The following is a 23,851-nucleotide window of genomic DNA, read 5'->3' on the forward strand; positions in this document are numbered from 1 at the left end:
GAGTGAAATGTTTGACTTTTAATTCAAGCATGTTGAGAAGCCATTGGAGGTTGTGAATAGTGGGGAGTGACACAATCTGGTACACATTTTGAAGGATCACTCTGAGTGGTGAGTGGAGAACAGGCCAAAGGGGAGGCAAATAGAAACATTTAGAAGGAAGTAATCCAGGCGAAAGATGATGGTGGTTTAGACTAGGGGAGTTGAGAGAATGAGAGATGGTCACATTTGGAATATGCCTCAGAGTTAGAATCAATAGGAATTACTGATTGGCTGTGGGAGGAGAGGAAGAGGAGAATCAAGGGTAACACCCAGATTTGGGGGCTTGAACAATAGTGAACCGATGCTGACGGTTACTGAGATGAGAAGAGGAGGGTAAGGGGGCAGAATTCGAGTTCAGATTTTGAAACAGTGAGGTACTAGTATCCGTGCGACTGGACATGGTAAGTAGATAGTAAAATATATATATAAGTCTTGAGCTCAGAGAGGTCAGGTCTTGTGTTACGCCAGGCTAAGCATTCTGAGAGGATACATGAAAGGTGTAAGCACAGTTTGGAAGAAAGAGTTAACAGGTCTAGTTCATCAGTCCTTGCATGTCTCCAGGGGAGCCTGGAATCATAATTGACCCTAGACCTACCCCTGGGAATATGGCCCTCAGAAGGTTCTTTATGTCTCTGATTGATTATGATGTTTCATATGTCCAGAGCAATGGGGCATGTTGTACCAGCTCATCAGGACTTCTCAGGATTATTTAACAAGATTCATGATGTATCTGGTTTCGATGTTGGCATCCTGAGTTTCAGTTCATAAAAGCCTCTGACCCTGAAACTTGTGTGGGCTTTCCTGGGCAGAGACACGTCACAGGTGTCCCGGTAGTTTGCTTCTAGCTGCTCCTGTGTGGCCCTGGATGGGGACGGACTCAAAAGCCTGTGCCTGAGCGATGCATATATTTTTCCTGTTGCCTTTCTCTGTATCCTTTGCTGTAATAAACCTTAGCTGTGAGTAAAACCTGCTGTTGTGTCCTGTGAGTCCTTCTAGTGAATCACTCAACTTCGAGTGGTTGTGGGACCCCTGAAACACAGCCTTTGCCCTCAAGGAGCTTAAGTTTTAGCTGGAGAGGAAAAAGGAACATACACGAAGCAACAATGACCCAAGCAGGACAATATAGAACAGTCAGCCTGAGGATAGGGACTAGCCTTTATTTATCTTTGTACCCCTCAAACAGGGCTGGGTTAACTGGGAGGTTCTCAGTAAAAGTTTGCTAACTTAATGGAAGAGGTGAAACTTGCTGGATGGGTAGGACTTTGAATAAGCTAAGAGAAGGAGGGCACGCCAGTTAGAGAAATAACTTGATGTAGGCCCAAAAGTAAGAACAGGCAGTGTTTGTTTGTAGAAAGCTGTCCTCTTAGTCTCCCCGCTCCATAACGCCTGGCTCAGTCACCAAACACTGGGCAGTTAATAAAGTCTGCCATTTGTCTGGTGTCCGTGTCCAAGTTTGTTGACACACCCTTTCTAGCCTCTCCCTACTTTTTCTGGGCACTGCTAAGGATGAGAGGTGATGGCACAGCATATTCCTTCTGTACCCACTCAAGTCATTTGCAAGAGAGTAAACTGAGGCTGTGATGTCTAGTTCCAAATCTCACTGTGTCATGGACGGTTATCTGGGCTGATCTGATCTCCCTGTGATTCAGTGATTAAAATTCCAGATGGGACTACAATAACTCTATTAATCCTGAATTCCATACATCAGTCCCAAAACCAAAACTCCCAGAACTCATGCAATTCTAATACAATCTTTCCATATTCCCAGGGCAGCTTTCAAAAGAAAGTAATACCTACTTCACCAAAAGAGAGACTCAGGTGAAGGGAGACATGGATACTGAGGAAAAGAAAAGATGTTTTCAGAAAGGAACCAAAATATTTCAGGGAAAGAGAATGGAAGGTTTAGCGCTTAGACCTTAGAGATCATGGAATGCAACCACCGCCCCCTCCCCCTCTGGCAGATGAATAAGAGATCTAAGATCACACAGCCGTCCACAGCTGATCCAGGACCAGGACCCAGTTTTCCTGATTTCCTGATTCCCAGTCCAGCACTCTACCCCATTTTAGTGCCCTATTTAGTAGTTCTACCACCACAGGAATCATCCCCAAAGAAGGCGGATGTAGTAAATTTCCCAATTAGCAAGCATCCCTCCGTGAAACGTGTTAAGGGCCAGTACAGGGAAGGGCAGCAAAGGCCAAGCCAAGGCATTGCAATTACAAGGACTAAGTGAGACATGTTTCTGACTGCTTTACGGGCTCTGCAGCCTCATTGCCTCTTGGCTTTGAGCTAAGTCAATCATACTGTGTCGTGGAGTGGGGGGTCAGGGAGGAGTGAACAAAACAGAGCTTCCTGCTGGCAGAGGTCCGTGGCCAGACTATTAATCGACCAGCAGAAGGAGGGAAGTAATTCAGATGCATATGACGGCAGCAGAAAGCCCTGGCCCAACCAGCATCACCTCCCACCCAAGGCCTGCCAGTTCACAGCAGCCGGTCACAAAGCTCATGGCCATGCGAACAGGACTGGCTGCCAGACTGGAATCTCCACACCAGCCTCTGTGCCTTGCCCAGACTTCTGACTCAGAGGTGACGAATAGGCTAGGCTGGTTCATCAGCACAGTGAACCCAGGCGACAAGCTGGCAGTGACTCCTCTGAGGACTGAAGTCACTTCCTGTTTGGGACCCCAAGCCTTGAGCTGCGTCCCCACACAGCTCAGGCTTCCACAGAGGATCACAGGTGGCTCCTAAGCCAATGGAAGAAATATGAGAAAAAGCCTATGGGCAGTTGAGGGTGCCTCGGTAAAGTTTAAAATGTGACTCTCTCTGAGTACCAAATCAGAGAATAAATGAATTCAGCATTCAAGTCACATTCTTACTCAATGCCTGAATCACTCTCACAAAATGAGTGTTAGTTTCAGCCCCTCTCAGGGCTTCAAATCCTTATTATAAAAAAGCATTATATTGTCATTACAGGAAATAGCTCATAATTCTGGTTTAGGTGAGATATGGTAGAGTTAGAAATAACTGGATTTGGACAGATAAGAGAATCTTATCCTTTAAACACCAAAACTTGTAAACAGTATTTTGGATGACATCAAATATACATGTATAAGTTACATGCTTCCCAGATTTCTTAACCCACTCGAATCTTTTTCCAGCTAACTCAGGGTAATCAGAATCAACATCCTTTATTATGTTATGCTATTTTGTTTTTCTGTCTCTTTTCAGGATATCAGGCCTTCAGTGGGCACTTCCCCTGTCAGTTTGTCTGAGCTTCTTCCCCCCAGCCCCCACTCCAGTATCTCTTCCTGTTGCTCTAATCTGTACGGCTAGGAAACCAGATTACAAAACTCATCAGAGCTAGGTTATAAACAAGGCACTAGAAAAGGCCTGGGAAATCAAGTTTGTGGCTTTAGTGCTATCTTGTGTGTTTGAGGGAGTTTGCAGCTATTTCTTCCTTCCAGGTTTGGGGCAAATTTCCAGAGAACAGAAGGTGCCAGAAGCCTGGCCTAGGGTTAAGTGCTGTGCTACTAAATATCTGCCTGGGATCAGGCCAGGCCTCAAAATCCCCTGTCCCCACACCAACTCCCTGGCTCAGATAGCTGTGAGTGACAGAAAATTGGGAAGAATAACTAAGAATAAACATGAGGCCATGCCAGATTCCTCTTTCAGATATGAAGTGCTGACAAAGCAGGGGCAACATTGGCTTGGGAATCTGCTCTAATCTCCAACAGAGGAGCATCTCTGCACTGTCCCCAGAACTGTGAAGCGCTAAGGAAATTAAAAAGGTGATTTCTCATGCTTAGGCAGATCCTGAAGGAAACAAAATGACATAAAAAATGCACTGATCAATTTTTAAGTACACAATACCTTATTGTTAACTATAGGACTCTGTTGTACAGCAGATCTCTGGAACTTACTCATTTTGTGTTGTATAACTCTAACTTGATACTCATTGAACAACAACCCGCATACCCCTGTCCCCCCGTCCCCTGATAATCACCATCTTACTGTCTACTTCTATACCTCTGACTATTTTAGAGGCCTTATACAAGAAGAATCACGCAGTATTTGTCCTTCTGTGACTGACTCATTTCACTTAGCAGAATGTCTTCTAGGTCCATCCACGTGTCCAAACTCACCAAATTATATATATTAATTATTTGCAGTTTTTTGTATACCAATTATACCTCAATGAAGTTGGGGGAAAATGATAAATAAGCCAAGGGCTCTACCTTCAAGCAAAAAAAATGCACAAATCAAAAGTAAGCTAAATAAGATGAATTTTGAAGTTTCTTAACTGTAGCAATACTTGAGATTTTTGAGGTCTTTCTTAAAAATCTTGGGAGAAAAGCAACACATGTGATTTACACTGTAATAGCAATAGCCATCACGTGTTCTACATTTTTACAATTTAGAAACCACTTTCACAGTCATTGCTTCCTTTGATAAGCTGCAGAGAAGGCCGTTCTCCCTCCCATCCTCAGCCATCAGTTACTTTAAGAAGCAACACTTAAAAATTTCTATTGTCTATAACATTATTGACAGCTAAATCCCCACTGTGTCTACATCTTCTATAGGCAAGGATTACCACAGGGTTCTGCTGGGAGAGCTACAGCAGGCCCCAAAGGCCCAGCTGTGCACAGGATATAAAAGAGGGGTTGCCTAGATGCTGGGGTCCCTGCCTTCTGAGGACCTCTGACCCCAGAGCTCTGCCTCTGCCAGACCACTAACCCCCACACAACGCAGAGCAGTCTCCCTCAGCCTGTCCCAGTGTCACTTTTAGCCCAGGATAGAGGTAATGATGCAAAATCCACAGGCCATCATTTGATTATTTTGGTCTGGACATCAAACAACCAGCAGGATTACAATAATGGACAAGTTATTTATCATCTCTGCACCTTGATTTGACCATTCTTAAAATAGGTGGGGTAAAACTTGCCCCTACCTACTTTCCAGATATTGGAGATGATAAACAAAGTACTACGATGGAGTATTTTAGTTTTTAAGATGAATTACTTTGAAGTCCTTGGAAAGATCACATAAGTCTGAGAGATTCTAACTGGCTAAAAGTTAAATATCTTCGATTACTTAAAAGTTTTACTAGAAATCACACACATCTCAAACCAAAGATACGGAAAAGAGGAAACAGCTTTGAAGGATTTGAAGTTGGGGAGGGGAGACAACTTAGTGAGGAAAGTGGCAACCAACAGAAGGGATATGAGATAGAAGAGCAAGACAGGAATGTCAAACTGAAGACCCGTAATTTTGTTACTGGGAAAGAAAGGGGAAATGTAAACAGCAACCATCAAACAATGTTTTCCCAACCAGAATTAAAAGATTACGTAAAGAAATGTTTCAAAGTGGTTCAATCTGGAATAACTGAGAAACAATTAAGAACACATTATAAAGCACATAATACTTACATATGTGAAATAAATTTAAACGGTAAACTCCAACTGCAGGGAATGCTGCAGCTGGGTCTTAAAAATCTTTTAACCGTAATGAGTCTGTCAGTGATTCCATATGGGGATGTGATTTATACTTAAGAATTGACTATTTGGGTGAGTCTCATCTAGATTCAAGATAACAAGACCCACACAGAGTACAGCAATAAAGCCAAAGGAGGGAAAGTCAAATACAGCTCTTCCTCACCCCCCACCTCCTTACATTTCTGCCCCTCCCACCCTTCTAAGCTAACCAGCTAATCAGCCAACCAGCCACTCTGTGGATAACTTACTTGTGTCTGGTTTAGGGCCTACCCTTCAGAAAGGTATATATGCCAGAGGCAAGGAAGCTGAGCTGCAAGTCTAGCAGATTTGCACTCCTCAGGTTGATCTACACTGACTCCAGCCACTTCTTTCCTATGGAAGACACTAAAGGCAGTAAAAGTATGTTATTTCCTTAGTTTGCTCATGCCCAACATTCAAAGGGAAAACAATAACAATGATGAAGCAAATTGTTGCAAGGGCTGGGCAACCAAAGTCACCAAGTACCACAGGATTTATATATATATACACACATACACACACATATACACATATAGATCCACACATATACATATACTCTAGTATATTCTACTGGTTATGGTTGAGTTCAACACTATGAGTCAGGTCAGGAGCAACCAATCACTTTTTACCTCTCAGGTCCCTTCTGGCAATTTGGTCTTCACTTCTAGTGAGAAATCTGGAAATGGCTCCACTGGTCACCCTTCTCCTGGGAGAAAGACCACCTCAACTATCAAGAACTCAGCTTTGGTAAGAGAGTAAGTTCCCTCTCACAGTGATACTCATGGACACTGGGGAATTATGCTCACTCAGTCTTGTCAGAGAGTTCCCTATAAATTAATTTACAGTGAATCAACTCTGGGGCACTAAGACCACTACAGACACGGACAGCCTGTCCCAATCTTGTGAGATCAACTTCATATAGAATAACTCTCACACTTTATCACACACTCCTGCAGCTCTAGTCAGACCTAGAACCTGGGACTAGAGTTACAAAGGTGTTTGACCTGGGGGCAATTCTTATGTTCATAAGAGCATGACTCTTAGGATAGAAGCAGAAGGGAGAATGTGTGTTTCATGGTAAATAATGAGGGAGGAAAAGGACTGTAACTGATGAACAGGTGGGTACTGCCTGTCCTGTCCCCTCTGCTTAGATAAAGCAAGCACTTCCATCAGACTGAAGAGGTGGCTTGGTGTTCACAGTGCAGTCTGTTACAGAATTAGAAAATCAGCATCACTCATACACTCCCTGAGAGTGGAAGTTCATGGTCAGTCAGTACCCAGGGAATATAGCAGAGCCTGTTAATAGCAACCAAATATACCAGCTATGACTCTACATATCCCAGTCTCCCTTGCAGTTAGATTGGGGCGAAGTGATTTGTTTTTGCCACTGAAATATGTGCAGAAGTGATGTGTGTCACTTCTGGGATGAGGCAATTAAGCCATGTGGGCTCCCAGCTGTCTTTTTCTCAGCCATGGTTTGCTTGGAGGTCACGTGTTACAGATGGCATTGCTGCAAGATAGAAGGGGGCCAACCAGTCTGCATCAAACTTTATTTACGCGAGCAACAAATAAACCTGTGTTGTTTGCTACTGCATCAGCATCTAGCCTATTCTGACTAATACAGAAGCCAAAGCAGTGGCCCATCCAGAATGCCAGAGACTTTAGCGCGAGAAATGAACCTGGTCACACTTATAAACTCTGTGAGGATGATTGGATTTCACATGTTTCCCAAGACTTTCTTCAATAAAACACTGTCTCTGAGGGAGAATGCTTCTTCCTAAAACAGTAACTTCAAGTGTAAAGGCTACCTCTTCCAAGATGCGTGTCTTCAAAATATCATACAGCATCCAAAATTTGTTCAATAGCTCATGAAATCTCTTCCTAGGCACCTATCACCTCCTGCTACTTCCCATTTTACTAACATCACTGGACACAAATGCTGTCTTATAGCCTCTATAAACAGAACTTTCTCATAAATTCAGGTTCCCATAAAAACCAAACAAGAGAAAAATGAAAAAGGAGACACAACTAAGTTTCTCTCTATCAAGACCATCTCAATTTCTTGTGGGCCCCGGCTCAACCCAATTTAAAGTTTAGAATAGGAAGAAGAGGAACTTTCCTCATTCATTGCCTGCATAATGTCTGGATCTGTCTCGGTGAGCCAGCAAGGCCAGCATAACATAGGAGGCATAACGTGTTAAAGCTTGAACCAGAAGGGCTGGCGACAACCTCAGCTTGGAACTCTTCACAAAGGATGGAAGACTTCTTGGCTATTTTTCACTCTAACCAGCTGAAAGCCCTACCTTTCAGAGCATCTACTTATTAAGATGACAGGGACCCCACATATGACTGCTTATTGCAAACTACCAAAATATGTCTTTACAAACATTTCTTTCAAAGGCAGGTCATGTTATTAGTGTAAGTTTGAGAAATTATACACACACATATTTATCTTGGGCTAGGACTTCATAGAAATTTTGATGTGTTCAATCCCTAATGAGAAGCCTGTCTGGTGGTTGAGGCTATACAAAAACCATGGCCTGGTCCCTGTATTCAAGCTTGATCCTTACTCCGCAGCTGGAATCTGGTTCTGTTGGGAGTAGATGGTCAGAGAAGTCCTTACTCTCTGACCCAGAAGGTCTCTTCTGAGCATTGCCCAATTCTCCTGTTATACAACATGCAAAATAAATAATCAATCTTAAAAGTCAGGCAGCCAAAGCTCTACTCAAATAATAAGCCCTTTTATAAGCTGCTTATCACCTGCCAAAATCAGCTCCAGAGGAACACCAGGAACTCTAAATTCTATTGTTCGCGTTAACTACTTGGGGGAAAAAGACAAGCTTCACTGGCTTTATTGGTTTTCTAAGAGAGAGAAGACACAAAGGTTTTCATCTACCCGCTCCTTGTCCTTGATCTCAATAACTTAAACATAGCTCCAGTCCCACCATCTCTGAGAGATCTCTATTAATAAAGTGTGAGCTAGAAAGGGGTCTCGGCCTTTTCTTAGAAAACATGCCATTCTCTATTTTTCTTCTCACCTGATTGTGGGGGTGAGGAAGGGAAGAACAGAAATGCCAACCTTTTCAGAAAATTCATTGGGAGTGAGGGAGAGGGCAGGACAGAGGCATCTGAAATGCAGTCTTCTGCCTGTGAGGGCTCTCTGGCTTAACTACAAAAGGAAAGAGGAATTTTGCTCAAGGAAAACTGTTTAAAACCATGTTTGGTGCACTTGGGTAGGCCTGAAGATGCATTGTTGTTGGCCCAGAATGGCTTCTGTGGGTTTCAAAATACAGGATGGGGCCTCTTGCTGAGGGGTCTTGTTAAGGAAATCTGATGGGAGAAATCTGTTCTAAAACTCATTTCTGATAAACCACAAAAGGGATTTTGATACTTATTTGACATTATCATCTCAGGACCCTCAACCCACACATGCAAAGCTCAAGATTTACCTCCTCCATAAAAAAACCTCACTATCCTCCGTTCTCTCCTCACTGATCCCTCTTGTCAAATTGGTCCCTTCCTCCGCTAGGCTCTACACATACTGACTTGTTCACACTTGTCTCCTCCACTAGCTTATGGGTTTTCTTAGAGCAGAATCTAAGCCTTATTCATCTCTGCATCCCTATTGTCTAGCACAGTCCCTGGAACATCGTAGGTGTTCATTAAATCATTTAATTAACAATAAGATCAATAATAATTATGGTTAACATTTGAATGCTCAGTAACTCTGTGTTTAACTTTCTATATTTTTTCTCATTTTCCAGATGAAGAAGCTGAGGCACTGAGAGGTTAATAAGTGGCAAAGCAATGATACAAACTAAGCAGTCAGGATCTAGAATCTTCATTCTTTGTTTTTTGTTTTTTGGGGGTTTTTTTGCTGAGGAAGATTCGCCCTGAGCTAACATCTGTTGCCAATCTTCCTCTTTTTTTGCTTGAGGAAGACTAGCCCTGGGCTAACATCTGTGCCAATCTTCCTCTATTTTTTTTTTGTACTTGTGTTGCCACGACAGCATGGCTGACAAGTGGTGTAGGTCCGTGCCTGGGATCCAAACCCACAAACCCAGGCCACCAAAGCGGAGCATGCCGAACTTAACCACTACGCCATGGGGCCAGCCCCTAGAACCTTCATTCTTAACCACAACATGGAGTGGTACACAGGAATAAATAAGTGAGCTGATAAAAGGCTATACACATATGAAACCATTAAACACAAACTTAAATTAATTTGAAACCTGGTTTATTCACATAAAAATGTATTAAGCACCTAGTATTCTGTGCCAAGCCCAAGGCTAAGGAATCAGTGGTACAAAGATAAAGGCATGGTCTTCATCCTCAAGGAGAACAGAGACAAATAACAAAAGCTTACTGAGCACTTACTACATACTGGGCACTGTTCTCAGTACTTCACACGCATTAACTTTTTTAATCCTTACAAAATCCCTATGATGGCAGTACTATCATTATTATTATCATTATCATTATTATTACTAAATTGAGATGAGACAGATGAGAAACTGAGGCACAAGTAGGTTAAGCAACTTGAAAGAATCACCATTTGAACCCAAGCAGCCTAGCTCCAGAGCCCTTCTCTGCTACACTCCACTGCCTCTTCCGTTTACAATGATATGCAATTCTAATACAATGTAATATGTGCCAGAAGAGAGAAAGAGAAAAAGTGCTATGGAAATGTAGAGAAGAAATGATTAATTTTGCCTGAGAGGGGGCTCAAAGAAGGCCCTGCAGAACAGGTGACATTTGAGCTGGGCCTCGAAGACATGAGAATAGGAAAGAAATTCAAATACAAATAGTACAGGGAGACCAGTAAAACTTGTATGTGTTTTCAAAGCCATCTACTGAAACACAAAGGTACGAAGCAAGCGCAGCTCTACACCACCTTCTGCTGCTGAGGCCACTTCTAGCTAAGGAACAGGGAAATAATTAGTGAAACTGTGGCCTGAACTTGTACATCAGTTTTCCCACTTGGTTCAAACTCTACCTGGGGTTTAGGTATCTTCACAGTATCTGTAGGAATTTCTTTTCCTCTCCCTTCTGTACAATAGATAATGTTTCTGGAAGAGGACCCACACAGGCTCTTTAGTGTAACTGAGGCCAGACCCTCCAAGGTTGGCAAAGGAGGCTGGCATTGCCATGTAGGCGAGAGAGACAACTGGATCTCACAGCCCCAATTTTTTCTACATAGAGATACTTTCTCTTTTGCTAACTGCAGAGGTTCTAAGCCATTTTATTAAAGGGTGTTCATGGGTTTCCTTAGAGTCTGTTCCACTCAAATCTGCTGACAACTTCCCCTTCCTCAACGTCTAGCTTCTCTGAGGATTACTGGCTACTATGCCAAGAAACACATGTGAATAAGTGAACTCCAACAACCAGTGAGTGCTCCTGGGGCAAACTTACAACTATTTCTCCCATTCTAAATACCCTCTCTTGACCCTACACACCACTCAAGTTACTGTCTCGCTTCTCTGCTCTTCTTTTTGTTTTTTTTTTTTTGCTGAGAAAGATTAGCCCTGAGCTAATATCCATCACCAATCTTCCTCTTTTTTTTGCTTGAGGAAGATTAGCTCTGAGCTAACATCTGTGCCAGTCTTCCTCTACTTTATATGTGAGTCACTGCCACAGCATGGCTGCCAAGCAGTGTAGGTCCACGCCCAGGATCCAAACCTGTGAACCCAGGCCACCAAAGCAGATTGCACTGAACTTAACCACTATGCCTCGGGGCCTGTCCCTCTCTGCTCTTCTTTACAGCAAAACTCTTCAAAAGATTTGTCTATATTCTCTGTCTACAATTTTTCTCCTCCTCTTCTCTCTTGAACCCACTCCAATCAAGATTTTGTCCACTGAAACAGCTTTTATCAAGACCACCAGTGACCTCTATGTGCTAACTTCTAGCGAGAATTCTCAGCCGTCATCTTGCTTGGCCAACCAGAAGTTCTTTTTAGTTGATCATTCCCTCTTCTTTGAAGCACCTTCTTCACTTGGCTTCCAGGACACCATTCTCTTCTGGTTTTCTTTCTACCTTACTGGCCACATCTCGTCAGTCTCCTTTGCTTATTCGTCATTGTCTTTCTAACCTCTAAACGTGGGAGTGCCCCAGGGCTATCTCATCGGCCCCCTTCTCTTCTCTAACTACTCTCACTCTCTTGGTGATTGTATCCATCTCATAGCTTTAAATACTATCTAGATGCCTATGACTCAAAAATGTTTATCTCCAGCCCTAACCATGCTGATGGTTGCCAGGCTCATATATCCCACAGCTTATTCAACATCTCCACTTAGATATCTAATTGGTATCTCAAATTCAACATATCCGAAAGTGAATTGCTGATATACTCCCAACCCTGTTCTTGGCAGTTTTACCACTGCAGTTAGTGGCAACTCCATCTTTCCAGCTGCTCAGGACAAAAACTTTGGCATCATCCTGAACAGAAATGCTGTGTTACACAACTCCAGAGAGCACCAGTCACATATTATTCAATGCTATCGGTGTTATGCGCAACACGGTGACCCTGTTTTCCTTGATTCCTCTTTCTCTCACATCCCACATCTTATCTGTTAGCAGATCCAGTTGGCTTTACCTTCAAAATATATCCAAAAATCCAATAATTTCTCCCCAATTCCACTGCTACCAGCCTGGCCCGAGGTTGTCCCCTCATAACTTATTATCCAAAAAATAACCAGAGCATTCCTTTTAAAATATGTCAGGGGGCTGGGCTGGTGGCGCAAGCAGTTAAGTGCGCGTGCTCCGCTGCAGCGGCCCGGGCTTCGCCGGTTCGGATCCCAGGCATGCACCGACACACTGCTTGTCAAGCCATGCTGTGGCAGCGTCCCATATAAAGTAGAGGAAGATGGGCATGGATGTTAGCTCAGGGCCAGTCTTCCTCAGCAAAAAAAAAAAAAAAGAGGAGGATTGGCATCAGATGTTAGCTCAGGGCTGGTCTTCCTCACCAAAATAAAATAAAATAAAATATAAAATAAAATAAAATATAAAATAAAATAAAATAATGTCAGATCACATCACTGTTCCACGCAAAATTCCCCAATGCTTCCCATCTCACTCAGAGAAAAAGTCAAAATTCTTACAATAGCCTACAAGACCCTGCATTGTTTTTTCTCTTTGGCATTTATCCCTAGCTAACAGACTATGTATTTTATCTATTTATCTCCTTTATTGTCTGTTGCCCACCTATGAATATGAGCTCCAGGAGGTCAAGGACTTGGTCTGTTTCGTTCAAAGATGAAGCCTCAGCATCTACAATACCTAATACAAAATACACACTCAACATATATTTGTAGATGAAAGAAATGAAGTAGATTGGGAAGACAGAAATCTTCATACATGAGCCAGAATCATACCAAAACGCACTATAAGAAGTAAAATGCCATTTGAGTAGCCAGCTAGTGCTGGGACCAAGTCAAATCCCAGGAGATATTCAGTTTCTACTTCCTAGTGTTGGTTTTTCCATTGCTTTCATATTTTACCTGATGAAGTCTCCTTTCTTTTGTCTCCTAAAGAAAAAGAAATTGACCTATATATAGTAAGGAGCTCCCCCTGCTGGAAGCAATGATCATGGAAAAGAAAACCGTAGAACAACACACTTTAAGTTATAAAGGAGATCACTGGGGACAAAGAAAGTAACTCCAACATCTCACGGGAAAAGTCCTCAGTAGAAACAATGGAAACTAAAGATTAGATTCGAAGTACATAGGGGAACTTATCAACTTATTTTACTGTTGAATCTCTTTTGCATCTGACAATGAGAAAAAAAATAATTCATTTACAGTTGAACAACATAATTACCTACTCTTAAGGAATTTAAAGTCTGGTAGAGGATGTAAGCCATGAATACAAATAAGTACAAAGCAATGAGTATGACTTCGAATGAGTGAATGGTGGCCAAATAACAGGAATAAACTAAGACTAGGACTTACCCAGGGAAGATAAGGATAACTTTGGGCTGAATAAATCCAGGAAGGCAACTTAGAGGGGGTGGTTCTTGAGCTGAGCCTTAAAAGACAGACAAAATTTTAATAAGAGAGTATTCCAGGTAAAGACCTAAAAGTAGGGAAGGGCACATCATGTGGAACCCCAAGTCGGCCAATGGGGCTCTGTAAAGGTCACAATATGCGTAACAACACAATTCAAACCCCTTCTTGAAAAGGGCAAAGATGGATTCTCAAGAGAAAAGTCCTGGGGCTGGCCCCAGTTGGCATAGTGGTTAAGTTCGCACACTCCACTTTGGAGGCCTGGGGTTTGCAGGTTTGGATCCCGGGCGTGGACCTATGTACCGCTTATCAAGCCATGCTGTGGCGGCGTCCCACATATAAAGTAGAGGAGGATGGGCACAGATGTTAGCTCAGGGCCAATCTTCCTCACCAAAAAAAAAGAGAGAGAGAGAGAGAGACGTCCTTGGAAAAGGTAACACAGGAGGGAACCAAAGAAAGCCCCTTTCCTTATTTTCCCTTGGATGAGAGGAACACTACTAAAAACTATGGGGAAAAAAAGATAAAATACAAATTCTGTGATAAATAGTCCAGCTTACATACTAGAGGATTCTGAATCCACGATATCTAGAGGAAACACTTACAGGCATGCAGGGTCTATTCTGGTTCTGTATTTTATCTGAAGGTAATGCCCAGTGAACCTCCTTTTCAAATGAGGATGTTCTCCCTTCTATTCCCTCCTGTGCAATGTCCTTCCCACAGAGATGCCAAGATGCATCTTGAGTTCATCCATCCCTCTCCATCTCCACCGACACCCCACTAGTTTGAGCCACCATCATCTTTCTCCCCTTTTTCCCCATCGTCAATCCCTCATTGACGATTCTTGTATCCACTGATGATTCTTTAGTATCTAGTACAATTTTAGTATCCACTGATGATTCTTGCCTGAAACAGTTATTACTGTGGTGCTTGCCAAATAATAAGTTCCTATTTCCATTGTTCTTTCTACATTTATTAATTGGAATGCTACTGTAAACAAGTGCTTTCCCTTTTCCCTCATTTATTTAGTTAGTTAGTTATGTCTTTATATTAGTATGGACTTGTAGATCCCTATTTTACTCTATGGGTTATAATCTATTACTATCATTATTTTGTTGCTTAAATTGTCCCAGATTTTGCCATTGGGAACTCCTTCAAATTGACTCCTGTATCCTTTTGACATGTCCCCATTATTCCATGAGCACTTTCTTTCCGGCAGAAGACATTCCAAGCTCATCTTATACTCTGCCTGCCCCAGCCCCGGAATCAGCCATTTCTCCAAGAAGTCCTGGTCCCTTTTATTTGGAGAATGATATTTTAAAAACCAAGATCTGAGTGCTAGGTATATTCATTGGTATTGGGGTGTCATTGCTTCTAGGCTTTCTCAGCAGGCAGAGCTAGGAAATATATGTATATATACAAACTATATCTATTTCTATATCTATCTCTGTGTGAGTGTGCAGGGTTGTGGGGGTAGGTGGGTATGTGTATATAAAATGATGCATTCATACTGATACTTCTGCTCACCACTGGTCTTCTGTCTTTCCTTATGTGTAACCCCTTCCTCTGACAGAGTAAAATCTGGTTCTCATTATTAACAGTATATTTACTTATTTGCTTGATACTAGAATATACATAAAGTAGATTCAGAATCGCTAACCCATACCCCCATGGAAAACAAACCTACCAACCAGAGTATAGTATTTATATATAGTTTTTTTTGGTTTTGGTTTTTTGGGGTTTTTTGTCTTTAGCTTTAGAACAGTGGTTCTCAAAGTGTGGCCCCTGGACCGGCAGCATCAGCATCACCTGGGAACTTGTTAGAAATCCAAATTCTTCATTCCCAACCTAGACGTACTGAATCAGAAATTCTGGGGGTGGGGACCAGCAACTGAAGTTCTAACAAGCCTAGGTGACTGATACATACTGAAGTTTGAGAACCACTACATTAGAGTATATAGTCAAAACACTCTTTTCCAAAGTTACTTAGTGCATTAGTCTGCTCGGGTTGACATAACTAAATACCACCGATGGCTGGCTTAAACAATAGAAATTTATTTCTCACAGTTCTGAAAGCCAGAAGTCCAAAATCAAAGTGTCAGCAGGTTTGGTTTCTCCCGAAGCCTCTCTCCTTGGCTTGTAGATGGCCACGTTCTCACTGTGTCCTCATGCGACCTTTTCTCTGTGCACACACATCCCTCGTATCCTTTTCTTACGAGGACACTGGTCATATTGGTTTAGGGCCGCACCCTTATGACCTCATTTAACCTTAATTATGTCCTTAAAGACCCTATTGCCGAATACAGTCACATCGGGGGTTAGGGCTTCAACATATGAATTTTGAGGAGACACAGTTCAGTCCGTAACACTTAGGTTAGTTATCTGCTCCCACGCCTTCAGTGCGGTTGTTATTCATTTGTAATACAGTTAAGTTCCTTTGTTTCCGTTTGCATTCCGTTTTGGGTCCCCCTTTCGTCCATATTGATCTTGATTTTTTTTAGTATATGAAATATTAACATGATTCTAAAAATCAGAACTATATACAAAATGTAAACTCAGCAAAGTGTCACTTTCCCATTCCCATTCCTCAATCCTCTCTACCCTGCTCCTATCCACCCCTGGAAGTTACTAATCTCATTAGTTTTTGGTTTATCTTTCCACACAGGGAGTATTGGTTTTGTATGGCTCCTGTAAAAAATTACCACAAACTTAGTGGCTTAAAACACCACAGATGTATATTACAATTCTGAAGGTCAGAAGCCCAAAATGGGTCTCACGGGCTAAAGTCAAGGTGTCAGCAGGGCTGCGTTCTTTTTGAGGACTTTAGGGGAGAATCTATTCCTCTATCTTTTCGATCCTCTAAGGGCTGCCTACATTTCTTGGCTAATGGTTCCTTCTTCCATCTTCTAGCCAGGAGCATAGCATCTTCAAATCTCTATGACCCCTGCTTCCAACATCACATCTCCTTCCTCTGACTTTGGCCCTTCTGCCTTTTTCTTATAAGGACTCTTGTAATTATACTGGACCCACCAGGATAATCTCCTTATGTCACAATCCTTAATCACATTTGCAAAGTCCTTTTTGTCATATAAAATAACATATTCACAGGTTCTGGGGATTAGTACATGGACATCTTTGGCAGGGGTCATTATTCTGTCTACCACACAGAGATTTTTTTTATTTTTTGAAAACAGAGTGATAGATGTCACTCTTAAAATAGTTAAACGGCTTCTCCCTACTCTTAGAATGAGTCCAATCTCTTGACCCTTCTAGCCTCCTTTGCCTCCTTCCGTTCCTTCAACACACTAAATCCTTTCTGGCTTCAGGGCCTTTGCACTTACTCTTCCCTCTGCCTAGAATATTCTTTCCCCGGCTCCTCTCATGGCTGGGTCATTCTTCCAGTCTCATCTCAAATGTCACCTTTTTAAAGAAGCTACCCCTGATCACCAGATATGTAACAGTCTGTCTCAATTACTGTCATTTAGCCTATTTATTTTCTTTATCATTGATCACAGTCTGAAATATATTTTTATGTATCAATTTACTTGTTTATTGACCCATCTTTCCCATGAGAATGTAATCTACACGAGGGTGGAGACTGTGTATATTCTGCTATATCCCTAATATCTATCACAGTATCAGGCACACAGTAGGCACTCAATAAGTGTTGACAGAACAAATGAATGTTGCTCCAGTCTGGGTGGGCAAGGAGGATAAGTGTGTTGCTGGCCTAAATAGGGTAAACAAAACAACCCCATGTTACTTTAAGTACTCCTTTTTTAATTCTGGCCACTCTACAAAAGCCCACCCCATTCTAAAGCCTTGGGTACAAAAAAGCTCTACTTACCAGTATAACTCCAAGGGAAATGCCGGCAGCATCAGCTTACATTCTGCCGCTATTTCACAGAGAACGCCTTGATCCTTTGTTATCTGCAGGAGGAGGGGCACTCTCTATTCTTCCATGTGTTCCCCCAGAAAAAGTGGCAGATTTGGCAATATTAATACTCACAAGAGGCACCAGCATGTAAGCTCCGTGAAAATAGAGATTATTTTTCAAATTAGAATCCTTTATTTTTACAAGTCTATGTTCATTGTAGAAAATTAGAAAACAAGAATAAGTAAATAGAAACATTATTTTCCCACCGCCCAGAAATTACCACTGTTAACAGCTTAGTATATATCCTTCCAGATCTTTTTCTAAGTATATATAATATACATATACATTTTCTACCAAAATGAGATAATACATGTACATAATGCTTTGTAACTGCTTTTTTCAGATAATGACCTCCACCATTCCATGTTGATAAGTTTCCATATCATCTAATACCCGTCCATATTTCCCTACTTTTCCCCAAAATGTCCCATAAAGCTAGTCTGTTCAAATCAGGATCCAATCTCAGACCAGTCATTGCATCTTAAGTCTCTTTTCATTTAGAATGGCAATCTTTTCCAAGACAGGAATTTGTTTGCTGCTGTATCCATAAAGCCTTTAACAATTCTTGGTACATAGTAGTAGCTCAATAAATATTTGTATTATTAACTAATTAATCAAAAACTTGATTAATGCGGGGGGATGCGGGGGGTTCACCATAGAGTTTATCTCATCCACACAACACCCTTTATCTCCATATTATAGATAATGAAAATCAAGACCAGAGAAGTGAAGTGACTTCCCAAGGTCACACAGCAAGAATGTGGCAGTTGTTTTCCATTCCTCTGTTTATTCCATTAAATCAGGAATCAGAAAACTTTTTCTGTGAAGGTCAGATAAGTAAATATTTTAGGCTTTACGGGCCAAGAAGCAAAATCAAGGATATTATGTAGGTACTTACATAACAAGAGAGAAAACAAATTTCCACAAATTTTTTATAGATGAAATCCAAAATATAATAATTGACTACAAGGTTTTGTAATACAGGTCTACTAATGAAAAAATGGAATAGAAAAGTAACATCTTGTTTAACTGGGGTTGAAAGTCAGTGTTCCCTATCATCAAACTGATCGTAAATGTTCATCTGAAAAAAACATTCTTAGTTCGCAGGTCAGAGTTTGCCAACCTCTGTCCTGTACTACGCTTCCCGTCTGTGATTTGGCTTTTTCTTTGAAAGTCTGAGTGAAAATAACATTCTTCTTAATTGACAGGTGCAATTGGGTTCTGGCTTATTGACGTTATATAGTACTAAAGTACAAATGAGGAAGACAACTCCTTAGCCACTCATTTAAAATGTCTACCTAAGCAACTAGAAGGATGTGCAGCTATGACACACAACTATCTACTGGGGCTTTGGGGGGAAAAAATAAATAAATAAAATCTTTAAAAAAAATACTGCTAAAATGGCTACCATGGGGCCGGCCTGGTGGCGCAAGCAGTTAAGTGCACGCGCTCTGCTGCGGTGGCCTGGGGTTCGCCGGTCCGGATCCTGGGCGCGCACGGACACACTGCTTGGCAAGCCATGCTGTGGTGGCGCCCCATATAAAGTAGAGGAATACAGGCACAGATGTTAGCCCAGGGCCAGTCTTCCTCAGCAACAAAAGAGGAGGATTGGCAGATGTTAGCACAGGGCTGATCGCCTTGCAAAAAAAATAAAAATAAAAATAAATAAAATAAAATGGCTACCTTGTCTTACTTCAGTCACTCCAGTACCTAACAGTTGGCAATGCCTGTCTTCTTTCATTGAAATTGCAAGAAGGTAGGTGGCATTGTGACTGTGGCTTTCATAATTAACCATGTGTTAATATTTAATGGGGTTGACCAATTTAGAAATCAGTGCAAGGGAGGATGGTGACTGTTTGGCCTATAGCAGAGCTGATTATTTTTTTCTCAAATGAAAACATGCTATGCTGTTTAAAGATATAGAGGTAAATATCCAAAAAGTTAAAAGAAGAGAAAGTGACTGCTTTTGTGGGAGCAGGGAATGGGAAGGAAAGCTAGGACTCCTTTTGTTTTTAAATAGTAAACCTTGTAGAACTATTTGTAAAACTAGGTACATGTATAATTTTGATAAAAATACATGAAAGAAAACTAGAGGCTCATTAAAGCCCCTTCTAGAAAATGCTTATTTAATACTTTCCTCCATCCTCCCCCAACCTAGGTTAGGTGTCTCCCTTCTCTGCTCCTCACAGCATCCTGTGCTCAACTCCATCAGAGCACTTAACACAGTGGACTGTCATTATCTGTTTGTCTGTCTCCCTGAAGGAACCATGAGTTCCTTGCAGAGAGGGACCATGTATTATTCATTTCAGCTCCTAGATTAAAATATTTAAAATTTAAAATATTTAAATTTAAAATTTAAAAAGGTATTCATTAAAGTTAAATAAAACTAGCTAAACCAAATGCCACTCAGTCTAGGCAAATTAACATCACAATGAGATACTAAACAAAAAGATAGGCAAAGTAAGTGCTGGTAAGGATGTGGAGATACTGGAACCTTCACATTTACAGATGGGAATTTTAAATGGTACAGCCACTTTGGAAAACAGTCTGGAAGTTCCTAAAAAAGTTAAACACACAGTTATCATATGACCCAGAAATTCCACTCCTATACCAGAGAATAAGTGAACATGGTCCTTGCCCTCTCTAGTGGAGAGACAGAGAATGAATCCAAGCTTACGGAGCAGTATGTTAAGTGTTATAATAGAGATCTTTCTGCTAAGGGTGTTAGGAGAGCATCAGCGCAGGACAGCGAAATCAAGAGAACTGAAAATATATGTCCACACAAATGTTCACAATAAGATTACTCATAGCAACCAAAAAATGGAAACAACTCAAATGTCCATCAAATGATAAATGGATAAACAAATGTGGTATATCCATACCATGGAATATTATCTGGCCATAAAAAGGAATGAAGTACTGATACATGCTAAAACAAGGATGAACCTGGAAAACATCATGCTAAGTAAAAAAGGCCAGTCACAAAAGACCACATATTGTAAGATTCTATTCATATGAACTGTCCAGAAAAAGCAACTATATAGAGACAGAAGGCAGATAAGTGGTTGTGAGGGCTAGAGGTGGGAGGGGGGATTAACTGCAAACAAGCTTATGGGAATTTGGGAAGGGTGATGGAAATGTTCTAAAATTGGATTGTGGTGATGGTTGCAAAACTCTGTAAATTGACTAAAAATAACTGTACACTTAAAATGAGTGAATTGTATGGTATGCAAAGTACAAGGCTCTAAAAAAAAATCCCTCAATCTATTACATTATTTAGTTTCTCAACTTTTTCCCCCAACTGGACTATCCCATTACACGACCTGACAATAATTACAGTGAATGAAGTTTCTGAAGCACTTTTGTCGGCTGGGGCTTGGGGTTGTGCCGACAGAAACATAACAGTCAGCATCTCTCTGTGAAATCGTAAGATGTCTTGAGGTGTAGATTGTTTCCAGCTGGGTGATCCCAGTGTGTAATCTGGATAATCCGTGGCCTCTCTGCCAGTTTAAGCGTGAGTACGCCTAAAGCCTCTACTCTTAAGCAATAAACTAGTCAGGTAACAAAATTCACTTCCTGCGATTCTCAAGCCCTATTCATAACCAGGTGAATTGCTCTGTTCCGGCATATCCTTGAAAATGCTGATTTTTTTTTTTGCAACTCGGTCAGTGCTTATTGGGCAAAGGTGTCCTGCCAGAACAGCCAAAGGATACAAACTCCACCCCCTAGGCCCGCTCCCTTGGGGTACTGCAGGGGAAAACACACCTCTCCAAGGGCCGTGGGGAGGTGCAACTGCATGTAACAGCACCTCTCCGAGTACGGGAAAGGCTGGGACCAAGTCCCTCCTTCTTTGCCTTGCGGGAAGGGCAAAAACTGCCAAAAGTCAGAGTGAGGTGTCTCCTCCCAGGGCCTCCTGGTGCCCGGGAAACTCACGCGGCTGCTTGTCAGCGTCTCCAGGAGGTTGCAGATAAGAGCGCCCGGACTTCAGCCGCTTTCGCCGCTGCAGCCCCACCGTGCGGCCCGCGCAGAGCGAAGGCAGAAGGCGGTGGAAGAAGGAAAGCCGCTCGAGCAGGCTCGCAGCCGTCCAGGGCTCCACGCGGCGGTCCCCCGCCACCCTGCGCACGGCTCCCTGCTCACGTGGCCGCCGCCCCTCCCGGCACCGGCTATTGTGTCGTAGCGCCCCCCGGTAACTGGAAACCGGCAAAGCCGGCGCCGCGGGCACCCGCCGGTCGGAGCATGCGCAGACCGGCGGGCGAGCGGCTTCCAGTCCACGGGGTCCCCCTGGCCGAGGTCAAGGCCTCTGCGGCGGAAATCGGCGCGTTGCCGGGCCCCGCGAGGCCGAGAGCAGCTGAGCCAGACCAACCTGGAGTAGGTGAGGGCTTTCGGCTTCCACCCTTTCCTCCCTTCTCCCCAGTGGGAAAAGGACCCCAAAGAGGACAGAATGGCCCAATAATTATCTTGAACCTGAATCCCAGCTCCCTTCTGCAAAAGTGGAGAAAAATAAGACAGTTTTTTTCAAGATGGTTTTACTTGATGTTCCTAAAAAAGTGTATTTGTAGCCGCGTGAATGTGGCTGATTATTACTTCTTGAGCCTCAGTTTGCTCCTTATAGTGCCTACATCACAAGGTGTTTGTGAAGATTAAATAAAATAATCCACCTAAAGCGTTTAGCAGACAGGTTAAAGCTAGCTGTTTAATTTGTTTCTCAGGGCTTAGCAAACACCTAAGAGCAGGTGTCATCTTTCCTCCGGATTCAGGGAAACACAAAGATTTTGACACCACAAAATAAACACATACCTAAAGTGAATTATTCATACAAATGTTATGTATATGAGAATTAAAACAGTCTATCCCCACACTCAGCCTGGACACTGAGAAACAAAACCACACCTTACAATCTGCATAAATATGACTTTGCTAGTCCGCTGTCTTCATTCACATTACTTTTCCAGGAGTCCCCTGTCCAGGCAAATAATTTTTTCATTACAAGAACTTCCCCAAAGACCCATCAACTCTTTAATGGAAAACATCAACAGTTTGCACCCTAAAATTCTTTGAATCTCTTTCCTCAGAATCTTCCCCTTGCTGCTTCCGCCAATCCTGGACTATTGGTATCATGATCCTTACCCAATCCTAATCAAGTGCCCACATTGAAAGACCTTCTGCCTTAAGCATTCATGTCTCAATAAATTCTCACCTTTCCTTTCCTCTCTAAAACACTGCCAAATCATTTTGAAGTGTGGTTCTCCTTACTGAGATAAGCAATAAATTCAGGTTTGTCATATCAACAGGTGTGTTGGTGATATTGGAGGAGCCAGCATTTGACAATTTTGAAGACTCCACAGAGATCCAGTGGAGGCTGAGACTTCATCACCACAGCTCAAGACCTTCAACGTGGAAACAGTGTGCTCCTCAGAGGCCTCTTGAACCTCCTACTTGGGGCTCTCTGACAGCAATGGTGAGGTATGTAGGTTTCACATTGGTTGAAGCTCTGATCCCTTTCTTTGAGCTCCCAGTTGCTAAGGATTCTAGTCCTATGGCCCATGCATCACCCTCTATGAGAAGCCATTCCTGACTCCCCGGATTATAGCACTATGTTCCAGCTGTCCCCTGGCTCACCGCTGCCATGGCTCTCACCACACTTGTTTTATTCCCAATGAGCTACTGCACATAATGGTAAGCCTAGTGGAGCAAAGGGTCCCTGTATTGTAATTGTGAGGTCAACCTGTGATGTCGCTGTGGCCTGGGTGATTTTATGATGATATCTTTCTCTCCACCTCAGCTACCACGCCCACCACCCTCCAGCTAATCTTAAATTCTCTCCTTTCATTTAAATCTCCTAATAGTGCGCTCAAAGGAGTTTTATCATTTTCTTTTCCTAAGTCTTTCAGATTTTATAATAATGTTCCTCATTATTTTATTTTCAGATATGTTTCCACCAATTCTTTTGCTTTTTCTATGAAAATAATCATACTATAATGAATGATCAGTATTTGTCAGCCATTAGCAACACAGTGTTTATTTATTATAGGTTTTTTGGGGGGCGGGTATGTTTTTATATTTGCTCAGGCTTTACCCCCCTTACTCCTTTTTTTGCCAAATAATCTTTATTTTCTACTCTTTAAATTATTACATTTATTAATAGAAAAAGAACAAAATCAACTTATAACCATGTCATATGTAAAACTCCATAGAGAGTATAACCTCAGTAAAGTGAATTGTACATATATGTACACTCACATACACAGTTAGAAAAAAGATTTAAAAGAAATCTGCCAAAACGTTCAGTGTTTACCTATGGTTTATTTTTTCTTTCTGTGTCCTTTTATGGCTGTAACCATATAAAATATTTTACATAGTTTTGTGGCAT

At 42.0% G+C, this 23,851-nt stretch overlaps 1 long non-coding RNA gene across 3 annotated transcripts in view; it reads right to left on the reverse strand.

Annotated features, from left to right (window-relative positions):
- The window catches only part of LOC106803850 (uncharacterized), an 89,139-nt gene extending 67,485 nt beyond the window's left edge, over positions 1–21,654 (reverse strand). Inside the window, exons 1-3 of one of the 3 annotated variants that reach the window (XR_015550598.1) lie at positions 21,247–21,654; positions 17,392–17,495; positions 13,494–13,569 (exon numbers count right to left, since the gene is read on the reverse strand). This is a non-coding gene — a long non-coding RNA (uncharacterized LOC106803850). Of the gene's footprint in view, positions 1–13,493; positions 13,570–17,391 lie in introns of all 3 variants that reach the window. The other 2 variants (XR_015550597.1, XR_015550595.1) reach the window with 2 other exon arrangements.
- Positions 21,655–23,851: the final 2,197 nt, after the last annotated feature.

This window comes from Ceratotherium simum, chromosome X (assembly GCF_057802395.1).
Source record: "Ceratotherium simum simum isolate JZ-2026a chromosome X, ASM5780239v1, whole genome shotgun sequence".
NCBI classification, from domain to species: Eukaryota; Metazoa; Chordata; class Mammalia; order Perissodactyla; family Rhinocerotidae; genus Ceratotherium; species Ceratotherium simum.